Source organism: Nycticebus coucang, chromosome X (genome assembly GCF_027406575.1).
Source record: "Nycticebus coucang isolate mNycCou1 chromosome X, mNycCou1.pri, whole genome shotgun sequence".
Taxonomy (NCBI): Eukaryota; Metazoa; Chordata; class Mammalia; order Primates; family Lorisidae; genus Nycticebus; species Nycticebus coucang.
This window is the reverse complement of record NC_069804.1, coordinates 17722839-17744601: the sequence shown is the minus strand read 5'-3', so window position 1 is coordinate 17744601 and position 21763 is coordinate 17722839. Positions and strand designations below refer to the sequence as shown.

The 21763-nt window shown below is 42.9% G+C and overlaps 1 pseudogene; it reads right to left on the bottom strand.

Moving 5' to 3' along the window:
• Positions 1–11756: 11756 nt before the first annotated feature.
• LOC128576704 (bromodomain-containing protein 7-like) lies at positions 11757–13702 on the bottom strand (annotated as a pseudogene).
• Positions 13703–21763: the final 8061 nt, after the last annotated feature.

Here is a 21763-nt window from a genome sequence, read left to right as displayed (position 1 = left end):
TACTATATACTGATTGTCAAGTAACTGGGTCCTTGTCTAAACTCAAGTCTTTCCTTTTACTCCTCCAGTATCCTTTTAATGTATATATGACGTTTTTGAGTATTTGCTCTAAGTGACATAATCACTACTCCAATATGTTTGAATTCTAACATGTCATTGAAATTGTGAAGCTGGGTGAATAGGCAGCCCCATCTCTACTTATCTAAGCAGAGTGTTCTGGCCAAACATGTAATGTGGTTAGCAGAGCGTTACCAGACATGCCTTTGCATATTCACTAATCGCAGGAGAAGTTTAGTCAAAAGATCAAAGGTAAACGGTCTGTGAAGCTAGTGAATGATGCCCCATATTCATATCAATGTACACAGCTATGATTTAATTAAAAAAAAAAAAAAATAAAAGATCAAAGGTGTTTGGCAAAAAGTAACTGGCATAATTTTTTTCTTTTTTTTTTTTCGAGATTGAGTCTCACTCTGTCACCCTCAGTAAAGTGCTGTGGCATTACGGCTCACAGCAACCTCAAACTCTTGGGCTTAGGAGATCCTCTTGCCTCAGCCTCCCAAGTAGCTGAGACTACAGGCGCCCTCCACAATGCCTGGCTATTTTTTAGAGATGGGATCTCGCTGTTCCTCAAGCTGGTCTCGAAATCATGAGCTCAGGCAATCCACACACCTTGGCCAACTGGCATAATTGAGGATAATTCTGAGTATATTCAAGATATCAATTCATTTTGAAGTCATCCCCCTGAGAATATTTGTTGAAGGATTTTTTTTTTGAGACAGAGTCTCACTATGTTGCCCTGGATAGAGTGCTATGGCGTCACAGCTCACAGCAACCTCAAACTTTTGGGCTTAAGAGATTCTCTTGCCTCTGCCTCCCAAGTAGCTGGGACTACAGGCGCCCACCACAACGCCCGGCTATTTTTTGCTGCAGTTGTCATTGTTGTTTAGCTGGCCTGGGCCAGGTTCATACCCGCCACCCTCGGTGTATGTGGCTGGCGTCCCAACCACTGTGCTACAGGCGCTGAGCCTGTTGAAGGATATTTAAACCAGCACTGTAGCTGGGCATGGTGGCTCACACCTATAACATTTGCACTCTGGGAGGCTGAGGTCTATAGCACAGTGGTTAGGGCGCCAGCCACATACACAGAGGGTGGCGGGTTTGAACCCAGCCTAGGCCAGATAAACAATGACAACTGCAACAAAAAATAGCCGAGTGTTGTGGTGGGCACCTGTAGTCCCAGCTACCTGGGAAGCTGAGGCAAGAGAGTTGCTTAAGCCCAGAGTTTGAGGCTGCTGTGAGCTGTGATGCCATAGTACTCTATCCAGGGCAACATATTGAGACTCTGTCTCAAAAAAAAAAAAAAAAAGTGGGAGGCTGAAGCCCAGGTGAGTTGCTTGAGCTCAGTAGTTCATGACCAGCCTGAGCAAAAGTGAGACCCCATCTCTACCAAAAATAGGAGTAGTCCCAGCTATTTGGGAGGCTGAAGCAAGAGGATCACTTGAGCCCATGAGTTTGCAGTTGTTGTGAGTTACGACGTCATGGCAATCTACCCAGGGGGACAAAGTCAGACCCTGTCTCTAAATAAATAAGTACATAAATAAAAAATAAATAAATAAAAACCCAGTACTGTGAGTAGAGGGTGGCCATCAGGGGGTGGGTTGTATTGTTACGGAATTCAAGTTGAGCTACAGAAACAGGCTTCTCCAAAAACAGTCTCTGGGCCACCAACATCAGAATCATCTAGGGCTATTGGTTAAAACTGCAAGTTCCCAGGCAATCTTCTTCTGTGTGGGCAACGTGCCCTTTATTCACTCGGGTTCAAGTGGGCTGAGTCTGAAAAAGAAGTCAGCACGTGGGTTAAGGGGGGTGAGAATATAAGAGTTTGGAGGGGTAGGGATTGGTTTATTCATTCCTTCCTGGGCGGGACATTCTTTCCTGGGCAGGAGGGTTTTATTTGGGGTCCCTACATTTGGCCCTATCAGAACCTGCTTCAGAATTTCTGGAAGCAGGACCCAAGTATCCCTATTTCTTTATGCACACCAGGACTTTTGTGTAAAATCAAATGTGGACAGAGGCCCTGCACATCTTTCATTCCATGTATTGCTGATGGAAAATGTGAGGTTTTTATAATACCAAATTAATCACTCACTGATAAATGCAGCCAAAGGACTTTTTTCCATTATTATTACTAAACTTTTTTTGAAAACTAAGTTTGTTAATACTTTCACCCAGGATGCTACTGTAACAAGATTTTTGTGCCTTTTTAAACAACCACTACTTAAGCATTAGAAACCATAATTTTCATTAAGAACTCTACTTTAATATTAAAATAATCATTTTCCTCCCATTTTCTCAAATACCCATGGCCTCCAAAACTTACACAAACATTGTTGGATGAAACAAAAGCAAATCGAGACACAATTGTTGTGAGTGATGGGATCGGTTTTATTTGTGTATTGAATTTACCACATTTTTTTTCTGATAGATGGATGATAAACTGTCTTTTTATGGTACTTTAGGCACACTACAGTGAAGTTAGTGTAATCGCCTAATTTGGAATTATCTTTCCTTTTCCGCTGAGTAAGTGTCTTCTAATATTTTCCATCTAGGTACATGGGGTAATAAAAGCGTTAACTGTTTCACTAAACAAATTAAACGGAAGAACGGTTCTGAGAGTTGAGAGAAATAATAGAAATCAACTAAGAAGTCATCAGACTCCCCCCACCTTCTTTCCCTTCCAGCTTTTTACATTTAAAATTCAAGGCCTTTATCTTAATGGCTTCCAGCTTTCAACCGTGTGGAAAATGAATTTGAATCATTTGGAAGATTCTGAAACCTTCTTACTTTAATCACTGAACACAAAGATGCAAAAAGGTGGGGGAACATCTGTTTCCCAGGTTAGGAATGTTAACTAGGATGTTGAAAAAAATCTATGCCTTTATCTCGCCTTGATCCAATTAGCAAATACCAGTCATTCTAGAAGACTCTGGCAACAGTTGCTCAGAGAGGGAAAAACCTAGAAGAAAAATGCAAAAGGAAATTTCCGCATCGCGAAATTTAAGGACTATCAGAACTATAGTAGAAAAGGTAATGATAAGGCACATGTTTTAGGGCTCTTGTGTGCTTGGGCTGGGAGTTTTCTCACTGTATTCTATGACAAAGATTTTGTTTTGAATGGCAAGGAAAAATAATGTTACGTTCAAAGTGATTCAAGGGGAAAAAAGAAAGATTACTCTGTAAAAATAGTAAGATCTTCCCTAGCCAAGAGGGCTAAAATGTTGATAGTTCTGATATGCTCATCAAGCATTTATTTCTATTTTGAATTATTGTAACTGTTTGCCTTAACATAGCCTCCAGCATTTTTCAGAATTGAGGGGAAAGCCCTGGGATTTAAGCTAACATTTTTTGATTCATAAACAGATTCTAGTGTCAAAGGTAGAATGTGCTATAGTCAAAAACAAAATGGCTCCATCTGTTGGATTGCTCAGTGATTTTACCTTCAGTATCCAGCAACTTGGGGTTTTATTACAGGGTTCCTAAAGTAAGGGTCTAACTGTAACCTGATACTATAACAATAAAGTATGTATCAATAGAACAATATTAGAACAATCAGACAAGTGACAAACTCTCTGCTTTTACTGTATAGTACTGAGAACTATTCCTGGTTTTGGTACACATCTGTCCATAATTAAACTTTGGAATTTTCCACCAATGACTATTTCTAAAACTAATCCTGCACCTTAAAATTGGCCTATGTGGGTGTTTTGCCTAATTGAAGAGTGAAAGGTTTTTAACCTACTTTGTCCATTTGAGTAAAAGCTACTACCTGAAGGAGCCTGGGCTGCTGTACACAATTGTAGCTATTAATAGCAAAAATAGGGCACAATTCCTGGCACACAGAACATAAACTCAATCAATATTTGTTGAATGAATAAAAAAAGGAAAAATAGTGACTTTAGGCTAGGGCAACAAGTTTGTACACACACACAAGCTGTTTTGGCCATTGCAAGAGTGAACTAGAATTTTTGTTTGTTGTTTGTTTTATTTTGTTTGACACAGAGTCTCACTTTGTCACTATGGGTAGAAGACCCTGGTTTCATAGCTCACAGCAACCTCAAACTCCTAGGCGTAAGCGATCTTCTTGCCTCACCCTCCTGAATATCTGGGACTGCAGGTGGCTGCCACAACACCGGGCTATTTTATTTTATTTCATTTTATTTTATGTTTTAGAGACGGGGGTCTCATTCTTGCTGAGGCTGCTCTCGGAACCCCTGAGCTCAAGCAGTCCACCCACCTCGGCCTCCCAGAGTGCTATGATTACAGGTGTGAGTCACCTCACCTGGCCTAAACTAGAATTCTTCACAATATAAAGCTCAGTCAAATAAAGACAAATCAGTTAATATTTTATTATGATGATAGCATTTAGAAAATCCCCGTGACTTTCTGAATCTGTGCTGGAGCACCTCTCTTCGCCTCCCATTGGACTGCAGACGCTTGGCCTCTCCAATATTGATTGCCAAACCTTTGAGAGCAGAAGCTTTGTCTTACACTATCTTTGAGATTCTCACAACACCTAATTCAGGGCAGTGGATCTAATACATCCTTGAATGTTGGTTGAGCCGTACCATACGAGGCTTTTAGAAAATTAAAACTAAAAATGAAATTTAGAGTTGTAGTACGTTGCTGTTGTTTATAGCAATTATTATTGTATATGTGATTTTCTGGTGTGGGGCATTGAACTTTTCAAAGCAATTTTTCTTTCTCATTTATGTTCTCCCTCAAGCCCTCATGGGCTGGAAGGGTGGGTAGAAACAATTACATCTGCTGGCCTCTGATTATGGGCAGATTCAGATGCCTCATCCCGCCATCAAACCATTGGCTTGACTTAATGCAGACAATTAACCAGTTGTTCTAGAATGACAGTCAAAGACTGATAGTAGGTTACATGGCAATATTCCATGTTGAACATTTTGCAGTTGATTGTGTTATACGGTATTAAAATAATGAGTAACTTTTATTGGGCACTTCCTCTGTACCAGGGATTATTCCTTCAAACTTCCTGTAGAGAAGGTACTTTTATTATCCCCATTTTTCAGATGAAGGAACTGAGGTTAAGTGACTTAAATCACCTTATTAAGGTCAGGTAGCTAATAACGAAACAGGGCTATGGTTTGAATCCAGGTAGTGTAGTACCCGAGGCTTCTCTATTTAGCATAATATTGCAAAAAGGTAGCGCCGACTTTTTTTTTTTCATAGAAATAAGGGAACAGGTCAACCATGAAATTACAACTCAAAGAAAGTCACTGACATATCTTCCCACCTTAGAGTAATGGAGAAAAAAAATGGGTTCTGGACCTTCCAAGACATTGGAGTAACTTAAAAATTGGGAAAGTGCATTATTTCTGCCCTGAATATTTGCTCTGACAAGATGTTGGCAAATCAACCCAATTCAAGAGAGAGATTCAATGGGAATCGCTTGCAAGCCCTATGTTCTCCAAGGGGCAAGAAAGACCCAAAAGGGAACACGTTCTGCTAAATTAAATAGTGTGTATCGAATTAAGTGTGGCCAGTCCTCTAGGTTTGCCGGCAGGCAGTTCTCCAGTGACTAGCCGAGGGAAGTTTCCTCCAGGCTGCTGCTCGTCCGCTGACAGCTGATGTACCACCCTGGTCTCTCCTAACGTGTTTTCTTCTTGAAGCTAAATAGAGCCTCCTTTTTTTTTAGAGACAGAGTCTTACTTTATGGAGCTCGGTAGAGTGCCGTAGCATCACAGCTCACAGCAACCTCCAAGTCCTGGGCTTAGGCGATTCTCTTGCCTCAGCCTCCCAAGTAGCTGGGACTATAGGCGCCTGCCACAACGCCCAGCTATTTTTTGTTGCAATTTGGCTGGGGCTGGGTTCAAACCCGCCACCCTCCGTATATGGGGATGGTGCTGAGCCAGCCACTGAGCCACAGGCACCGTCCAGATAGAGCCTCCGTAAGGAAATGGGGCACCTCCATCTTGCTACTAGCAATTATTAATATTAGTCAATGAGTTTGGGAAGAAGCTTTCTGAACATAGGCCAACTGAAAGAGAGAGAGAGAGATGAAATAACACTGCAAGTCCTTGAGAATGTCCTGGCATTAGAAAGGCTTTTAAAAACCAATCACTAATTCAATATGATTAATTATCTTAAAGTAGCTTGTAGGGGGTTTCCTGAGCTGCATTTGAGGTCACTTCAAATGAAGTAAATAAACCACAGCTAATGTGCTGACATTTTTACAGAGAAAACCCAACTGCTAAAAATGTCCACCAATTTCCACTCCTTACTACAAGTCATTAGAAACAGGGAGTGTGTTTATCGATCTAAAGTGACTCAAATGCTATTTTCTTTCTTCCAACTGATTAGCCTGGGAGAAATTCAAGAGTTTGCCCCGTGACAGAGCGGGGCAGGAGAGAGAGAGAAACTCTTCAGGTGAGAAGCTGTTATTTCTCAAACCTAGGACTAATGTAAGAACAACTGGGTTTCTATTAAGGCGAATCAATATGTGCCTCTAATCACTATCAGATATCAGCATAATCTGAAAACCTATTAGACATGCAGAGTGTCAGTGTCCACCCAGACCTAACCGAATTAGAATGTGCTCACATCTTGCTAGATTCAAGATGTCTGGGATTCCTATGCACACCGGTGTTCCAGATGCTCTAGTCTAGGTCAACATGAATTGTTATTTAAACACTCACTATGGCTTGGTGCCCGTAGTTCAGTGAGTAAGGAGCCGGCCACATACACCTGAGGCTGGTGGGTTCAAACCTAGCCCAGGCCTGCTAAAAAAACAATGACAACTACAACCCAGAAATAGCCGGGTGTTGTGGCGGGCACCTGTAGTCCTAGCTAGTCGGGAGGCTGAGGCAAGACAATCGCTTAAGCCCAAGAGTTTGAGGTTGCTGTGAGCTGTGACGCCATAGCATTCTACCGAGAGGGCAACATAGTGAGACTCTGTCTCAAAAAATAAAAAATAAAATAAACACTCACTAGAAAACGGAGCTGGTTAAGGAAAGGAGAAAGTGCCACCTGATGAAAGCACCATTCTCCCAAGATGTACTGGTGCTGAGACCCTTGCTCCTATTCACTACTCCAGTTTCTGCTAAAAATTTAATAGGCCCAGGGCGGCGCCTGTGGCTCAAAGGAGTAGGGCGCCGGCCCCATATACCAGAGGTGGTGGGTTCAAACCCAGCCTCAGCCAAAAAAAAAAAAAAAACTGCAAAACTTAATAGGCCCTATGGCCACGTGGCCCAACATATGAGCCCCAAAGCTGAGTTGTTAGTTGATCTCCAAAATACCGACTAGAGGTAGACTTCAAAGGACATGCTTTAATCTAATTATTACACGGAAATGTTTCCAAAGCATTTTTTATGGCTAAGTTTGCCAGCCATCACAGAGTTTGCCAAGGTGGCACAAAACTGTAATCACTAAGACAAATTTGGTCTTAGGGGTACAGAATTTAGGAAAACTCAGCTAGAGCAAACGCTGGGCTTCAGCCAGCCCAGGCGAGGATGCCATCATGGAAGACTGATGTAAAACATCTGGGCCAGCTTTGGCAGCCTCTGCACTCAACTGTTTGGGGAGAAAGGCTGTGTGAAAACATTCACACCCACAGTGTAACTTGGGAGAAATTTTCTTAGTTTGTTTGATACCAAGTGGACAGATTTCATTTCTCTGTTGGGGTAGTTTTGTTCAAAAGTCTTGTAAGAGGGGAAATTATTTTCTCCACTTTTCTCAGTCGCGCTGTGTGAGGGTTTAATTGCTTTTCTGAGGCTTTATCTGGAACCGGCAGGAAGAGACTCAGCCCACAGAATGAAGAGCTGTGCAGGCGCTGGCTGAGGCTGCAGAAAAAATGGGCTAAAAATAGACACGTATCTCAAACTCATCAAATGACCCGCTAGGCTTACCAACCTGAAAATACTCCGAAGAGGCCAGTTTTGCCTGTGGCAAGCTGTGCCAAATTGCTGTCAACTAAATTCACTGACAAGCAAAAATTTTCATTGTTCTTGCTTTCAATTTTTCAGGAGAGAGAAACTGTGTGCATTTTATTATTTTATTTTATTTTATTTTTTTGTAGAGACAGAGTCTCACTTTATCACCCTCGGTAGAGTGCTGTGGCATCACAGCTTACAGCAACCTCCAGCTCTTGGGCTTAGGCTATTCTCTTGCCTCAGCCTCCTGACTAGCTGGGAGAGTAGCTGGGACTACAGGTGCCCACAACAACGCCCAGCTATTTTTTTTTTTTGTGGCAGTTTGGCTGGGGCCAGGTTTGAACCTGCCACCCTCGGTATATGGGGCCGGCAGCCTACCCACTGAGCCACAGGTGCTGCCCAAGTGTGTGCATTTTAAAACCATGAACCTGATTTCATTTTGGTTGGAAAGCACTGACCACTTTCACGGGAAAATTCCTGATTGTAGTGACACATTAGCTTGTCTTACCGCAGGTCATCTTAGAACAGGGTTCAGATAAAAAAGACTATCAGAGACCATTGTTCCTTTTTTATGCTCAACTTGGTATCTCATTTTTACAGGGTTGAGAAAAACAAACCTAACTGTCATTCTAGTCAGGGAACAATCTTGCACTTCAAAACACACAAACAAAAACTCCCTGAAAGCAATTCATCCAGACCTACCTGCGCTGTTTGCAGGGCAAAGGTAGTTGTTATTACTGTTCATTTACCTACCAGAGTGCCTTTTGCATTTGAAGAGCAAAGAGGTGATAGTGTTACCATGTTTGCAAAACTATGAGAGACAGGTTGACAAATAATTTATAATCTCTTTCACAGCCAAGAGCACATTTATCTGAGTGTTTGGGGGCTGCCATTTTCATAGTAACTTAATGATTTTCAAGGTACTCGAGGTACCCACTGGGATGGTCTTCAATGATCCCCTTCTGATATTTTGTAATCCTTGCCCCTGGAGTGCTGGCTGGATTGGTAGCGACTCACTTCTAATAAGTAGAATAAGGCACAAGGGACGATGTGTGACTTGAAACTTGGGCATAAAAAGTACTTTCTCACTTCTTCTCTTTCATACACACATCATCATCCTCACCACCATCATTATACTCATAATGGATATCATAATGGTATCCATTGGATACCATGGTATCATTGCCCCTTATATCATGTGAGGACACAGTTGAAATGGTACCATCTCTGAACCGGGGAGCAGGCCTTTACACTAAATCTGCCAGCACCTTGATCTTGGGCTTCCCAGCCTCTGGAACTATGAAGATAATGATATCTAGAGCCAGCCAGCTGCTATATGTGAGGACCTCTTCAGAGACCAAGGCCACGATTGCAGCCTGGGGAGAGACCCCAAGCCAGAATCACCCAGCCAAGCTGTTCCCTGAGTCTTCACCCACAGAAAGTACGAGATAATAAACATTCTTTGTTTTAAGATAAGTTTGGGTTTAATCTGCTACAAAGCAACAAATAACCAACATACAAGATATTACTCTTCTTCTAGGTTTCTCCTCTCATTCATTCCGCAGAGGCTAATCATCTGCTGGATACAAGAAACATATCTTATGGTACTCTTGGTTTCCAGTCTCTATATACATAGCACAGAGAGAAGCATTTCATACATGGAAATTTGTGTGTGTGGCCATCATCTTTGGAAATACAATCTATCACCTACAGTACTATTATAGATTTGCTATTTAATATTAGTGTCTCTATATATTTGTAGATGGAATGCCTCTCTGTGAGTTGTGCCCATTTGTGTGCTTTTTTTTTTTTTTTTTTTTGAGATAGTCTCACTTTGGTGCCCTTGGTAGAATGCTGTGGCATTGTAGCTCACAGCAACCTCAAGCTGTTGGGCTCAAGTGATTCTCTTGCCTTAGCCTCCCTAGTAGCTGGGACTACAGGTGCCTGCCACAACCCCCCAGCTATTTTTAGAGATGAGGTCTCGCTCTGGCTCAAGCTGGTCTCAAACCCGTGAGCTCAAGCAATCCACCTGCCTGGGCCTCCCAGAACGCTGGGATTGCAGGCGTGAGCCACCGCACCCGGCCTGCACTTGCGTGCTTTGAAAAGGAAGATGACACCACCACACACGTCCTTCCCTGACCCCATATATCCAATTAGTCACAAGATCTTTTGAAATATCACTTATGTCTGCGGTCCCCAACCCCCAGACCACGGAGCAGTACCTTGGCCTGTTAGGAACCAGGCTGCACAGCAGGACAGCAGCGGGTATTGAGCGAAGCTTCCTGGGTATTTACAGCCACTCCCCATCAGTGGCATCACTGCCTGAGCTCCGCCTCCTGTCAGATCAGTGGCATTAGAGTTTCACAGGAGTGTGAGCTCTACTGCAAACTGCGCATGTGAGGGATCTAGGTTGTGCTCCTTATGAGAATCTGATGCCTGTGTGAGGTGGGGCTGAGCTGGTGATGCTAGGGCTGGGGAGTGGCTGCCTCAGCCTCCCAAGTAGCTGGGATTACAGGAGCCCACCACAACGCCCAGCTATTTTTCTATTGCAGTTGTCATTGTTGCTTAGCTGGCCTAGGCTGGGTTCGAACTCATTAGCCTCAGTGTATGTGGCTGACGCCGTAACCACTGTACCACAGGCGCTGAGCCTCCAGGGTATTATTTTGCATACAGATATAGTTATTGCTTTAAACACATAAGCAGAAATAATTAAAAACATTTATATAGAGGGAGGCACCTGTGGCTCAGTGGGTAGGGTGCCGGCCCCATATACTGAGGGTGGCGGGTTCGAACCCAGCCCCTGCCAAATTGCAACAAAACAATAGCCGGGCGTTGTGGCGGGCGCCTGTAGTCCCAGCTACTCGGGAGGCTGAGGCAAGAGAATTGCCTAAGCCCAAGAGCTGGAGGTTGCTGTGAGCTGTGATGCTACAGCACTCTACTGAGGGTGACATAATGACACTGTCTCTAAAAAAAATAAAATAAAAAAAGTTTATATAGATACGGAATTAGTACTACCCAGGTATAATGCACATCCTTATTTTTCCCTCAAAAACTTGGGGAAAAAAGTAACATTATACACAACAAAATACAGTAACATGGCCAGCCTCCGATGAGTCAGGCAAACATAAAGAAAGCTAGTATGCAGTACATGATACAAACGAGTTTTGTATCTTGACGTTGTATTCGGCTCCTTTGCTGAATTCACTTATTTAATACTTCACAGATTATGTCAGATATTCTTTGTATTAAAAAAAGAATGTCCTAGGTCGGGCACAGTGGCTCACACCTGTAATCCTAGCACTCTGGGAGGCCGAGGCAGGTGGATTGCCTGAGCTCACAGGTTTGAGACCAGCCTGAGCCAGACCAAGACCCCGTCTCTAAAAATAGCTGGGCAGGAGGCTGAGGCAAGAGAATCTCTTGAGCCCAAGAATTTGACATTGCTGTGAGCTATGATGCCATGGCACTCTACCAAGGGTGACAAAGTGAGACTCAAAAAAAAAAAAAGAATGTCCTAGAAATGCTGTCTCTTATAACTTTAAAGTTTGTCGATTGAATGTGTGTTAATATATTTGTCTTTTCCATTATTCATTGAGAGTAGTAACTATGCTCAGTTTTGTTTTTTTTCTCCAGAGTCCCAGGTTCAGCTTTATTACCTAATGTAAGTCTAATCTCTGGAACACTAAAATTGATTGTTCCAAAGTTTAATTAAAAACACAATTTACAAATATTTAATATCTTCTGAAAAACATTTCCAAGAATGAAAAAAAATGTGCATACTATATAATTAAATGCCAGCCGGCTTCAAATCCCATCAGGGCCACCCTCAGCAATATCAGCCTTTTATGTTGTTCAAAATCTTCTGTTAAATCTACAAAGTTGTTTTCTACCACGGGGGAAGGAATGGAAATCCCCATTGCTTTCTGAACTCCATACATGCTTACGATGTGACCTGGAGTTACTTGCTGTGTAAGTTCTTTAAGATTATTGGCCACTTGTTCAGCAAGATGCATTTCTCTATACGAGGGACCCAAGAGACAGAATATTGGGAGGGTGTCTGGAGCTCAAATGCTCATTCTGGGCTTCCTGGAGCTTCCTGAGCAATTTGGTGGTCTCATCAAGTTTCTTCTGGAACACTTCAGCTTCTTCAGAATCAAAGACTTCAACTGGAGCGCCAAAGCTTGTCACTGCTTTGAGTGCCGTGAGCCTGTCCGGAGTACTGGAGTCCAGACGAACTGCTGACTCTATTTCTGTAATCTCCATTTCCTTTGCTGGGTTACGTGTACTAGCATGACCTTCATCTTCAGCAAATGACGTCTCCAACTCTTGCAGTGTTCCAGAATGCCCTCCTTTTGTTAAGACATCCAGCAAACTATCTGCCATGACATACTGATAATCTTGGCATGTGGCCAAAAACTCATGGCTGCTGAAATCACTTTGAAGATCAGAGTCTTCCCCATAAGTTGAATAGATTAAATGAGAATTATCCTTGCTGATATTTGCAAATGTAGGGTCATAATGTGGTGCGTATGAACAGTAGGGTCCATAATTCAAGTATAACACTGGAGTTACTTTGTTTCTTTTATCCTCTTTGAAGCCCTGCAAAGTGTTCACTCCAGACTGAAGTCTTCCCGTTGTCATTCCCAGTCTCACAGGGCAGTATCCTGGTTCTCCCACCGTGGGACCCACAGGGTGGAGAAGTCCCAGCGTTGTTGTTCCATCTGGTTTCCTTCTCTCAAATTCACACTGGCTGTTGACAAGCCGCCGGGGTCAGTTTCCCTCCAGATTCCTTCACCATGCCATCAATCTGCTCCTGCTCTCTTTCTAAATTACTGCTTTTAAACTTATCTTCAAGCATATCTTTGCCTTTCTTTTTATTTTCCTTATTGGGACTTTTGAAAGCTTGTGCTTCAGCATCTCCAGAGTCTTCCCTCTCTCTCGGCCAGCAGCCACCATCCTCCCCACTCTGAGAGGTATCTGATCTATCTTTCTGCTTTCGACTTTTTTGCAAATCTGCCACGAAGTCTATGCTCCGTTTCAGGCTTTGAATTCTTTCCTGGCTAACAATTTTCATCCCTGAGTGCAAGAGCTTCTTAGCGGCTTTATAATAAATGGTCTCTGGTTTGTTGTAAATCATTGCATTGGTACACATTAGTTTGAAGTTATCCTTTAGTTATTCTATGGACTGGTAGTCATTGTTCTTGATCTTTTCTTTCATCGTACTAAAATTCATTGGGCGTTTAATGATCATGGAGTAGCCAGGAGCAATAAAATCAGTCACAGGAAATGAAAAGAAAGCACTTGGGTCTTTTCTCTGCAATTGTCTCATCAATTGATTCAAAGCTTCTTGAAGGGGTGTCTACTTCTTGTTTGGCTAAAGAGCTTGCGAGAGGCTTCTCAGGAGGCAAACGCAATCTTACAGGGACAGGACACTGGAGGTCTGTTTCTGCCTCATTCCCCAGGCCATCTCCATCCTGCTTCTTTTTATCCTCCTTTATTCTTCTCCGTTTTCTGCCCTTTTCTTCCCCCGGAACCTGCTTCTCTCCTTTCTTTCCCTTTTTCCGCTTTCTGTCCTTGTGTTTGTCATGATCATTTTTGTCTTCGAAGAGGCTGGAATGGTGCCCCGAGCTGCTGGTGGAGAGCTCGGTGACTCCATTCCCTCCCACTTGGAGGACCAGCTTCAAGGTCTTTTCCACATACTCCCCAGAGAGGTGTTTGTCCGACTTGTGCTGCTTGTGCTTCTTGCCCATGTCCGACCGGGCCCTGCTGCCCGCCCCCGCGCCAGGCCCAGGCCGAGCAGCGCCGCTTCGGGTCCGGGCCCCGCGAGACCCCGTGCCGCGAGGCAGGGGGACTGCGCGCCAGGCGGCCCGTGACCCATCACGAGAAGGCCGCGCGAGACCTGGCCCTCAGTTTTGTTTTTAAATAAAACCCATGCTCATTTAATTTAATGTTGGTTTATCCAGCAGTTAATCTAATAAATTATTTGATTACCAGTGTTTGGGGGTTATCTTATGGCCCATTACCAGTTCTACTAAAAAATAAAAAATGAACAAAGTCCATGGTTGGTACTGAATAAATGTTGAAACAATTGATTAAGAATCCTTTTTAAATGGTGGCACTGAAGTCCCATTTTTCTTTCTTTTTTTTTTTGCACTTTTTGGCCGGGGCTGTGTTTGAACCCGCCACCTCCGGCATATGGGGCCAGCGTCCTACTCCTTTGAGCCACAGGGGCTGCCCTGAAGTCCCATTTTTCAATATTATCATATGTAACAGCTCACAGTGCATTAGTTAGGCATCCTCTAAAACCACGGGCTCGTATTCTGGATCCTCCTGTTTCATTTATTTGTGCCATTCGACATTCTTACCTAAAGTATAAATTCCATTTTTAAGATACTGAGTTTTGGGAAGGCGAAGTTATGAGGTCTATGTTCTATGGCCAAAAAAATCGACACCAGTGAGTTGTGCATCCTTGGGTAAAGCTTTCCACTTCTTTGCATGCACCCTGGTCTCTGTTTTCTCATCTGTAAAATATCAATGTTGGCATGTGGATTAATTGATTCAGTTACACACAGGTCCTGGACAAGAGTGAGGCAAATGAGGCCTCAGGAGCAAACTTGAGGGGGGCAGCATAAAACTCGGTCGTCAAGAAAAGTAACATTTCAGTGCAATCTTTTTTAAAAAAGCAAAATTAATGCAAAATAATCCAAAATAGCTCTATGTTAAATAAAGATAGGATCACTTACAAGGGACTTCACCTACTAAATGCAAGCAGTGTAACCTTGTTCTTTGTACCCTCAATGAATCCCGAACAATAATAAAAAGAAAAAGATGGGATCACTATTGCTGGCTTTTCCCTATAATCTCAGGTTCCAATATAGTTCAGGTTGGGTTGGTACTGTTACTGAACCTGATTTTGATTTTTTTTTTAATGGTATTAAAGTAGGATTCATCTTGATGACTGTTTTTGAGCCCTGTTTAATTTTGTGCTAGAGGTCAATGCCGTATAGGTGCCTCATTTGAGGGTCCAGGTCTTGCTGTGTTGGCTAATGAGCAGGTGCTACTGCTAAGCACCGTTGGGACATAGCAGTCCCTGCTTTCAAGGAGCTCACAGCTTCATTTGGAAAGACAGGTGAATAAGCAATATTTAATTAGGACAGCGGCAAAAGTGCTGGGATAGAGCTAAACAGTGAAGGCAATGATACCAAATGAGACTATGTATATAAAAATCACAGTTTTTCACCTCAAAGTGACATAACATAGTGGTTACAAGTGCAGGCCGGAGCTAGGTGCCCTGGGATCAGGCCCTATTACTTCCAATTACTGGGTCTGTAATCTTGGACAAATTATGCCTTAACTTCTCAGCACTTCAGTTACACCATTTACAAGTAAGGAAAGTCTTACCTACTTCACAGGGTTGGATTAAGTGAGCTAAGGCACATCAAGTGCAGAGAATAGAGCCTGGGATGTAGCGAAAGCTCAAACGCCTTTGCTATAACTAGAAAGCACTCATTTTCCAGCAAGAAAAAGCTCCTCTAGATAAGATTAAAGAACGCTCGTAGAAGTTGCAGTGATTTATCTTTCTCCAATTTGTCACTCTCTGTCTCAAACCACTTTCCCTTAGTTCCAGTTGAACAAGAAAAGCTATTTCATCCTTGGAAGTTCTTCCAAATTCAGTAGACTGTGACTGGATCATTTAGAAAGTTAATGGACAATTTCTGGCTCACGTACAAATGTACAAATCCTCATCATTTTTCTCTTAAGCCTTTGATATAAAGAACGGCAAGTGGACACTGTAATGTTCCCCTTTAGAGTGGACAAGGAGTCTTTTATTCACATTGTTTCACGGGGAGACGAATATGAGCCCCTTAAGGTGGGTAAAAATAACCCTCTGTACCTTTAAAATCCTGTGATCACAAGCACAGGGTGAAACTGGAATGAAAACTTTTCCTTTTTATTGCATCAATGAAGTATAAGGAGATAATTCGCTTTTTCAAGTCTTTTTAACAAGACTCCATCTTAGTTTGGGTCAACTGGATATTCTGAGAGGGTCTCAGTACAATCCCTCCTCCCCGAATTTCTTCCTACAAATCCATTTGCTTGGATGTTAGAAGGAGCATCCCCTTTTTTAAAAAAGTACTCCTTTGTTTTCACAAATGTTTAGAAATTGAAATATAGACTGAGTCATAGATGATATTTATAAATTGTTTCTTTTGTCAATTGTAAAAATAGCATTAATGGTTATATAAGAAAAACATTTTTCTTCTCCTTACTTTTTTCCCTTCCTCTCTCCCTCCCCTTCACCAGTGCAGATTGAAGTGAAAGGACGTGACAGCTGAGATTTGCTTTGGAGAACTCAGAAAAAAATGTGGATGTGGAGAATATGCGATAAAACAAGAATGGCAAAGTCTTAGTGGCTGTTGAATCTGGGTGATGGGTATGAAGGGGTTAACTTGCATTCTTCACTCTTTTGTACTTTTGGAAATTTTCCAAATAAAAAGTTTTAAAAGTACATTTTTTTTTTTTTGTCATCATCATCGTTGTTGTTGCTGTGAGATAAGAGTCTCACTCTGTCGCCCTGGCTAGAGTGCCATGGTGTCATCATAGCTCACAACAACCTCAGTTTCTTGGGCTCAAGTGATCCTCCTGCCTCGGCCTCCCGAGTAGCTGGGACGACAGGCACCCGCAACAACACCCAGCTAGTTTTTCTATTTTTAGTAGAGACATGTCTCACTCTTGCCCAGGCTGGCACATTTTTCTGTTTTAAGGCACTGATTCTCAATCTTGCCTTGGCCCCCTGGGCAGCACGTCAGCAACATCTCTCCCTCAACATAGGGGAAGGTGGTTTCCCTACAAGTGTGCTGAAATGGGTTACAGATGTGGCTGAGACCAAGACCACCCCCTTCTCTCAGCCCTTGAAGCCACCCCTGGGGCCTAAAGCAGAGGGTGTGGCTTGGAGTGGCCAGATTTTCCATCTCTCTCTGCCTTAGGCTGTTCGGATAATCTTCACTTTCTTTGAAAGCCTTGTGATTAAAAAAAAAAAATAAAAAACAGGTTAGTTGTGTTGCCAATTAAGATGCAATTTCCCTGGGAGGGGTGAACTCAGCAAGCTACCCCCCACTCTTAACACCTTCCTTTTTAGCTCTAAGGACCTGGAAAGCTCAGTGACATCTCTCTCCAGTATAAGTAATGGGTGGGTTTGGGACCTTGGAGAGCATGGGGGGAAATGACCCTGGGGAAGCCTGTGAGCTGTGCTGGGCTCCAGACTGAGTAGACCTAAGGGGAAGCAGGGAAGAAAGATGCTGGGAAGTTAGGAGACTGCTGGTGGTGGTGGTGGTGGGGATTGTGGGCGAGAACATCCCACAGAACCCCAGGAGGAAAAAGTCCTCGGATTCCCCCCAGAACTCAGCCTCTTTTAGGCTGCTACAAAGCCATGGTGAAGAAAAGTTCCACATGGAGGGGAAAAGCAACTTCTTGAAAACCTTCCTAGGGTTTTTACACTCCGTAGATTTATGTACACTTGAAATTGAATCCAATTGTTAAAGAACCATGCTCAAGGGAATTCTTATTTTGAATCAAATGGCCCAAGTGAATTTTTACCCCATTGCTTTAGTTTGAGTTCCCACAGAAGCAGAAACTAAGTCACTGTGGGAACCACACTAGCCCTGAACTGACTTCCTTTGGACATTGTTTTTAACATGAGAAATGATGGGCCGGGCACAGTGGCTCACGACTGTAATCTTAGCACTTTGGGAGGCCACGATGGGAGGATGACTCGAGCCTGCTCAAGACCAGCTCGGGCAATAGTGAGACCCTGTCTCTACAAAGAATAAAAAGAAAATTAGCTGGGCACGGTGGTACACACCTGTAGTCCCAGCTACTAGGGAGGCTGAGGCAAGAGAATCGCCTAAGCCCAGGAGCTGGAGGTTGCTGTGACCTGTGACACCATAGCACTCTACCAAGGGTGACAAAGTGAGGAAAGAAGGAAGGAAGGGGAGGAAGGGAGGGAGAAAGGGAGGGAGGGGAGAGAGAAAGCATTACATGGGGAGTATTCCTGATTTTCCAGTCTCAACAATGATGATGAAAGTACCTCTTTTTTTTTTTTTTTTTTGAGACAGAGCCTCAAGCTGTCACCCTGGGTAGAGTCCTGTGGCATCATAGCTCACAGCAACCTCAAACTCCTGGGCTCAAGCGAGTCTCCTGTCTCTGCCTCCCAAGTAGCTGGGACTACAAGCGCCCGCCACAACGCCCGGCTATTTTTTGGTTGCAGCCGTCGTTGTTTGGCAGGCCCAGGCTGGATTCGAACTCGCTAGCTCAGGTGTATGTGGCTGGCGCCTTAGCAGCTTGAGCCACAGGCGCCGAGCCTTTTTTTTATTTTTTGAGACAGAGCCTCAAGCTGTCACCCTGGGTAGAGTGCTGTAGCATCACAGCTCACAGCAACCTCCAACTCAAGTGATTCTCCTGCCTCTGCCTCCCAAGTAGCTGGAACTACAGGTGCCCACCACAATGCCCGGCTATTTTTTTGGTCGCAGACGTCATTGTTGTTTGGCGGGCCGGGCTAGATTCGAACCTGCCAGCTCAGGTGTATGTGACTGGTGCCACTTGAGCCAGGCGCCAAGCTGAAAGCACCTCTTGACACCCTTTAGCTTCCCAAGCTTCACTGGAGAACTGCTGGGACAACAGGCTTCAACAAGTCTTCAACTCCTTGTTCTGCCATTTCCTTGGTCAATTCTTTATTTTCTTTTTTCTTGCCCTTCCTTTTCCTTCCCTTCCCTGTCTTTCCTTTGAATAGAGACCTGATCTCCCTATGTTGCCCAGACTGGTCTTGAACTCCCGGCCTCAAGCAATTCTCCTGCCCTGGCCTCCCAAAATGTTGGGATTACAAGCATGTGTCGCCCATACTTGGTGGATTAAAAAGTTACTTTATCCTTGACCATCAATTTTCCCATCTGTAAAAACAGTTAATTCTTATTTTCTAGGATTGTAATCTGTAAATAATCTGTACAGATCACCTATAAAGCACTTAGCATGAAAAAAAAGAAAAAAAAAAGCACTTAGCATGATACTTGACAACAGCAAGCTCTTAATAAAAATTATTATAATTGTTATTGGACATTGATATGTCTACTATTGCAGGGTCCTTTCTTACACAATTTCGAGTTTTACTTCCTTGCCTTGAAGTAAATAAAGATCCAACTACTACCAACACATACAATGTGTTAAAACCCATTTCCTCCAAAGCAACTTGCTTTGTGGTAGTATCACAAATCATAGCTGTCCTGAAAGCTTCCTTCCCTCCCCTCATTCATCAAAGCCATAGCAGCACTGTCCAGTAGAACTCTGTGTGATGGTGGAAATGTTCTGTAATATAGAACATGTAGCTGTCGAGCATTTGCCATGTAGTAGTGAGACTAAGGAATTAAATTTTTAATTTTAATTAAGTGAAATGTAAGTAGCCACATGTGACTAGTGACTACCATATTGGACAGCATAATTCTACTCTCTTGCTTAGAAAGCCATTCTTAAATTAATGGTCCATTTTAAAATTAATGGCATGTTAGAAAGGAGGAAATTCAGTGATAAATTATGATATTTACACTTTAATTTTAGACGATTTTCTCTATTTCCAGCCATTCACACATAGTTTTACGTTTTTGTTTTTTCCTTAAAAATGAATATGCAGTTATTCTACGTAAATCAAATGAATATCAAGATGAAGCAGGTTCCTGCTTGGAGCCTACTTGATGGCAGCTATCTTTGCTACGGTTATATTATGATTATGAAACATGTGATTTTAGTTTGAGTCTGAGCCAGATAAATAGAATATTCAGAGGAAGTTAAGTGCATGGTGGATTTTGCTGGTGATGGACCAGAATGGAAAGTGCTTTGAGAGTTAGAGACAAAATGTGGTGTCCAAAAGCAAGAATCCAATGTATTCAATACTAATATGTATTAGTTCATCATTAGTAGATGCCCACACAAGAGAAAAACTCAATTTAATTCAAGTTGGGGGAGACAGAGAGAGAGAAGGGAGGAGGGAGGGGGATTGGTCTGCTGTCACCTAATGAGCATCGTGTAGGGATATCTGGCACACCTCCTGGGTGAGGGGCACAACTACAACAGGGACCTTACCTAACAAACACAAACAATGTAACCTAATTGTTTGAATTTTTTAAAAAGTGGTGTTCTATTAAGTCAATGGCGTTCACATTTATTTTCATCAGGACTCACAGTATGAAATTCAGTTTATGGCATGAACCACTATGTACGTATATAATGGAAATAAAGATTTCACAAGAGCTGTACTTCCCTTTATCATCTGCAGTGTATTCTGATATTCTCTTATCTCATTCCCCCCCTTCTGTGCTATTCTGTTGTGTTTTATTCTATTTAATTCTTGATATGCTGGCCGAGATTCACTAAGTTACCTTCCAGACCCATTACTGTGTTCCAGTCACTGGATTAGGAGATGTACAGAAGACACGTGGGTTTCAGGGGCAGAGTGAAGGGGGGGACTTGGGTGTGCTGGGCTTCAGACACCCACAGGGATGGAAGGTAGATTTGCCAGGGCAGCCATGACAAAGTACCACAGACTGGGTGGCTGTATGAGTCTCCTAGCATTGCCATGACAAAATACCGTAGGCTGGGTGGTCTGAGCAACATATATTTATTTTCTCACAGTTGTGGAGGCTGGAAGTCCAAGGCAAAGGGCCTGCAGGGTTGAGTTCTTCTGAGACCTCTCTGTTTGGCTTGCAGATGGCCACTGTCTTGCTGCCTTTTCACGTGGCAGTCTGTCTGTGCACATGCACCCCTGGGTTTCTTCTTCTGGTCATATTGAATTGGGGTGCCCTCTAACAGCCTCGTTTTAACTTACCCCTTCAAAGACCTTGTGTCCGAATATGGTTACATCCTGAGGTACCAGGAGTTGAGATTTTAACATATGAATTTTGATGGGACGCTAATTGTGCAAAGCAACGAAACTAATTGTGCAAAACTTAATATGTGAGTGCTGACAGTTCTAGGGCTAAAGAAAAAAATGAGAGCAGAAGGCATGTTACAAATAAATTACTACTATCTTAGTGAAAAGAGAAGTTGGTTAGGTTCAAGTCATAAATTCTGAATTTAAAATATAAACGTGTGTGATGACTTATATTAACATCTCACACAAATCCTCCTGATCACATTTGGCTTATTGACCAATGTTCACTTATTGTAAATGAGAACTGGAAGTTCTGGTTCTTTTACAATTGGATGGGAAGCTCAGCACCAGTAGCACAATAGTTATGGAGCTGGCCACATGCACCAAGGCTGGTGGGTTCCAACCCGGACCCTGGGCCAGCTAAACAACAACAACAACTGCAACAAAAATGTACCTTGGCCTTGTGGCAGGTGCCTGTAGTCCCACTTACTTGGGAGGCTGAGGCAAGAGAATCGCTTAAGCCCAAGCGTTTGAGGTTGCTGTGAGCTGTGACGCCACAACATTCTACTGAGGGTGACATGGTAAGACTCAGTCTCAACAACAAAAAAAAAAAATTGAATGAGGGAGGCCATCTAGTCTCAATATGCTGTTTTTGAGGACACTTGAAGAACAGACAGTATTTTCTCTGCAAACATTGACTTGCCACATCTTAAAAACTTATTTCCCTTGGGCCACCTATATCAGGATGGTACCATCACAATGTTCCAGATGTGGAACAGCTCAATTCTCTCTCTCTCTCACTGAGGTTGCATTAAAGCAACCCAAGGTAATGTTAAATTGAGCAATCGACTAGTTCTCCTAGAAGACAGCTAAACCAGATAGGCTGCCTCAGCAA